This window comes from Pinus tabuliformis, chromosome 6, assembly GCF_031772625.1.
Source record: "Pinus tabuliformis cultivar Carrire ecotype Pingquan chromosome 6, CPIR1, whole genome shotgun sequence".
In the NCBI taxonomy this organism is placed as follows: domain Eukaryota; kingdom Viridiplantae; phylum Streptophyta; class Pinopsida; order Pinales; family Pinaceae; genus Pinus; species Pinus tabuliformis.
This window is the reverse complement of record NC_142292.1, coordinates 1,461,603,245-1,461,609,025: the sequence shown is the minus strand read 5'-3', so window position 1 is coordinate 1,461,609,025 and position 5,781 is coordinate 1,461,603,245.

Genomic DNA, 5,781 nt, shown 5'->3' with positions numbered 1-5,781 from the left:
ACCTCTTACAATGGTTGTCATCATAAGCCAAAGCACCAAGAACCAGTTAGAATACTTCTTGGAAATTACCCTTTTATTTTATCTCGCAATGCATATAGGATCTCAGGAAGAGGAATAAACAATTTTGGGAGGTTTTCTAGAATTTGTTCAACAATTGAGTACTATGAAGTTTTTTTCTCATTCTATGAAGCTTCGTAACCATGTTTATCGAGGGACAAAAGAAATTTGTTCCTCGACTGGCCTCCATGGAGATTAATGGTAGGGCATGAAAGGGAGCCGATGTTCAAAACTAGAGGGTGGCATTTCATGCAAGAAGAGGGTCATCTCTTTGAGGAAATGGATTCCATGGTTGAATATCAAAAGGGGCTCACAACATGGGCAAATTGGATAGATTTAATAATTATACCCACATTAAAAGAGTCTCCTTATAAAGTTTCTCTCCTACATATTACAACATTTGTATTGGAGCTTTATTACAAAGTTTGGGATGAGGTTGAGGGAGGTTCCAAGGCTACTAATTTCAAAGTTCGTTTTGAAGGGAATAATTATGATTCATTTTTCTCCTACGAGAATCGACTACCTAGATAAGTAATCATGTTCCTTAAAAAACATTTCCATTTGCAACTTTAACATAAAATAATACAAATTAAAATGATTTTCTTAGAAGAGAAAACATGTTTATATGCACCTGGACAATTCCTTTTGTGTTAGTTTCATCATGAAAAAAAATAACCATTTGTTTTTTATACAAAAATCATATAACTCCCTTGGAACACACACACACACAACACACACACACATATGCAGTAAAGAGTGAGAAAAATATGTGTTTCTTTTTTAGTGTTGTTGAGAGATTTCTTGGAATATATGAATATATATATATATATATATATATATATATATATATATATATATATATATATATATATATATGCACTAGAATGATTGTTATAACATACAAATATGAATGTGCATGTAAATAAATGAATGATTAATTTGTTAATTTCCTAAAATAATTACACATTATATTTAAAAAAAAATAGGATCCATGTTACCCATGTTATTTTGGTGAAAAAGAAAAGAGAAAAGATAACTAGATTAATTTTTTTGGAAGGGTTTTGATGAACCTGTATACATATATTACCCATGTTATTATTTAAAGACTACAAGGACTTGAGTGGAGAAAGATTGCATAAGAGTTTTGTGCGTGAATAAATGAAAAATAAAGATTGTCTTCTTAAAAGATGCATATGAATCTTGTTCATAGAAGAACACATGCTTGCTTCTTGAAAATATTATGTGCATTGAAGGGTGATTGTGTTAGAAAAAAAAACATATGTTGCATGCACAAAAGGGTAGTCACTGTGATATAGAAAATATGTTTATGAGTGTATATAAGAAATTTATTATGTTAATTTTCTTGAAAAGGATAGTCTCTTGAAAAAATTGAATTGTGTTAATTTTTTTATTTAGGTGCATAAAAGGTTATGATAGCCTTGTTATTGTTGCATGGTTTTTATGCATAAAAGATGGTTATCTAGGGTAACTTCTTGAAAGGGAAGCATAAGAAACTTGCATGTAGAAAGATAGATAAACGAGATTATATTGACTTCCTTTTGAAGAAGAAGTATGTATTTGTTTACAGGAAAATAATAACTGATGATCGTAGAATTATAGAGAAGGGAGTATGAGTTGCTTACACTAAAGAAGATCTATTATGATAAGCTCTTGCATGCACAAAGAATAGTCATGGTGTTATAGAGATATGTTCTTTGCATGGTTAGAAGAACTATTGAGCTATATTTTTTAAGAGAAATTATATGACTTTGAAGCGATCATAACTATTATTTTAGTTTCTTTTGGAATAAGAAGTATATGCATGCAATATTCATGTTAGCATTCATTTAGAAATAATATACATCTGCATGTAGGAAACAACAACATGTTGTGTTAAGCCTACATTGGAAAATATGATTTATCAAAGTGTATGCATTCACATGCATAGGAATAACATTCATTATGTTAGCTTTCTTTGCTTATTTGCGTGCACCAAAAGTAATAATTGAAGGGCTAGTTCTTTTGATAGATTTTATGTAACTCAAATGCACGATGTGTTAGTTTCCTTTAAAAGAATTTATGGATAGTTGTAGTGATTTGTCTCATATGAATGTTTACATGTGCAGGGAGAGTCATAGTAATGTTGTACTTATCTTGACATGCTTGATAACTATTTTCTTACAATTGATGCAAGAGTAATTTTGTTAGAAAAAATGTTGTGATATTATATTTGCATCTCATGTATGCACATGAATAGGTGTAAAGTATCATTTTAAACATTGATTATTAGCTAATTAATGCTTCATATAATCATGATACTAAGTCTTGTTGACGAAAACAATGAGAGGAAATGATGGTGGCTTGTGAAAAAGATAAATTATGTTTGACATTGTGACAAGTACAGAATTGATGGTCCATTTAGATGACTACGAGCTGCAGGACAATCCACTGACGGAACATCCAAGCCCCAAAGATATAAAGAGGGGAATTTTTGTGGGTAAATAATTTCATGATTATTGTAATAGATTTTAGCTAGATATTTTGTATTTAAGGACAATCCACTAATGGAACAACCAGGCCACAGATATAAAGAGTGGAATTTTTGTGGGTAAGTAATTTCATGATGATTGTAATAGATTTTATCTAGATATGTTGTATTTAAATGTTATTTCTTTTTAATGTTTTATGACAATGGTTAAGGGATGGACTCCCTTATAAGTCATTGAGTGAGGGGTGAACACCTCATGAGCTTTTAATAATAAAATTAAAAGTTTGTTGGTTTTCACCCTACAGAGTTTCCAGGATATATTGATGCTCAATGATGTGATTTCTTATTGTGTCAGCTTGATTATGTTGATTCCTTGTATGATGTGACATTATTAATATCTACTGTGTGATTAACTAATCTAGTTAAAGGAATCATGAAAATGATGCAAGGTTACATTAGAAAGTTAATGTCAATATTTGACAATAGTGGTTATTAATGGTTATTGAACTTATTATTCCTCTACTAAAGTTACTCTTGTAATAATGAATATTATATCTAATGGTTAATGGGAAATCTAGATTAGTAATTTGGATAGTTACCTATGGATAAATTGTGTAAAAAAATTCTAGGTCCATACATTTTCATGTAAAGTTACTTGAATATAACATTGTATTTAATAAAATATAAAAAAAGATTATACTTGATATAATATAAAGCACATAAAATATTTTGCATAAACATTTATAGTTTGATGATACTTTTAAAAATTTTATCATATTTAAAAAATATACAACTTTATAACAACAAACTATGATTTTTTTATTTATTAATTTCATATCGTTGATTTTTATATTTAACAATTTAATTTCATAATGTGAATGTCTTTTTTATAATTTTACATTTAATATCCAATTAAACTTGTGTACTTCTATAACATCATTATATTATATATTAAAATTAAATATTTTAAATTACTTTAACTTGTGTACTTCTATAACATCATTATATTATATATTAAAATTAAATATTTTAAATTACTTTAATAATTTTAATAATACACACATTTATGAATGTTTATAATAATAATTAACAAAAATAAATAAAATAGTCAGTAAAAATAATTAGTTAATATGAACACATCACCCAACGAAATGGTCATAAAAAATTTCCTTATGCCAAATCTAACCCATGCATTTCCTCAAAAAGCAGTACCACCGGGATCTCAGTGTGTTTTTGCTAGGGTATTTTTCTATAATCACCACACTCATCCCTTCTTTCTGAACAGACTATTATGTGAGCATTTCAACTGCTTCGACAAGTAGACAACTTATGAGCAAATTTTAGTAATGTATTGGAAACTCCCAACGTCTATTAATCGTTTACAAGTAGACAACTTATGAGCAAATTTTAATAATGTATTGGAAACTCCCAACGTCTATTAATCGTTTGGAGTAAAAGATATCCCTCATAGGAAGCTACGCAGCATTTTCCTGCCGGTGGAGGGATCCGCAATCAATGCAGTCAGCTATCCGCCAATGTCTGCCGCTGCTTCATCTCTAAACCAGAAGCTTCACCAAAATTTGAATTTTAAAATGCTACTCTGGATCGGAATTTTGAATTCGGGAAACCTCCCTGCATATTTTATTGCAGTGGGCAGTAATCGATTGCGTGAAATTCCACATTTGTTCCTCTGAAGGGAGATGGGGTCTCCGAGCACCATGGCGGTAGACACAATACAAATGGCACAAATGGCGAGAGTGGGAATGAAGATAAGATCGGAGGAGGCGGCTGCGAAGGCGGGGCATAGTCAGCTATGGAGGAAACACCTTTTAGACTGGTAGGCGGAGGAATTGCTGGGATGTTATGGAAATTTTGATGATATTTACATAAAATTTGTCAAAGTTTTTTGTAAATCCAAGTTATAGTTGTTAAACTTCAAAATTTTAGGTCTTCTAGAAGTTTTGATGTTGCTAAAAACAAGATTCAGCCTCTACAACATTTTTTGAAATCTTTTTACCCTAATTCCGACCATGTTAGACCGTCTGACAATTCCTGCACCTCAACTCCCATTTTAAAGGTGTGAGGAAAACGCACCGGGAGAGATTGGCCGTGGAAATCAGAGACCTTTGAAGAAAACCAGAGCCTGGCTCAGACACTTTTGACACCGCAGAGGAAGCTGCCCAAGCCCACGATAACGCTGCCAGATACATCAATTGGTTTGGGTAATGGTTGTTTTGCCAAAATATTTTGGATCTCTTGGGATAAGAAACTGTTTCAGGATATATATATTAAATGGTTTTCAGAGGGATTTATATTTAATCAGTTGAAGATTTTATGAACTTCGATTGCGGTAGGTTTGAAGGTTTTCCTGAACACCTAGTTAACTTCTATTTTGCCGGGTGAAGAATTTTTTAGCTGTACACTAAAGTCGGTTTAGCATAACATCGAGCAGAAAATGTAAGAACTAACTAAACCATCAATCTGGTAGAGAATGTTATAAAATTTATCATTGTTTTTTTACTAATGACTTCAAGTACTATTTATATAACTAGGAATTACATTTCTTGAAAATTTCTCATTTATTAAATTTCTTGAAAATTTATTATTTATTTTTCGTTATTATTGTTTTTTACTAATAACTTCAAATATTATTCATATAATTAAGAATTAAATTTCTTGAAAATTTATTATTTATTTTTAGTTGTTATTTTTTTCTTTCTAATGACTTCAAGTACTATTCATACAATTAAGAATTAGATTTTTTTAATTTTGAGAAAAATTACATAAAATTTATATTTTACCTTAAAAAATATTAACTAAAAATTTTTTTTTTTTCCATTTATTAATTTATCTCCTCATTTTACCCGCAAAAAAAAAACTACTTATAAAATAAAAAATATAATCTTTAGAAAATTCAAAACTATTATAATCTTTAGAAAATTCAAAACTATTATTTATATATTAGTGGTTTCCTAAAATCTCATGGTCTTCAATTTACATTAAAAAGTTGAAGTGAGTTTAAAAAAAATCTCATTTCATTAGAGGGAAAATTCAATTTTTATTTTTAGTTTTTCAAAATTATTATTCATAAAAAAAAATACAAATTTTATTTCATGTTATAAATTTTTTAAAATTATTATTTATAAACAAAAATTTATCTAATTTATTTTATAGTATAAGTTATTTAAAATTATTGTTCATAAATAAATCTCACCAATTTTATTTTACATTAAAAG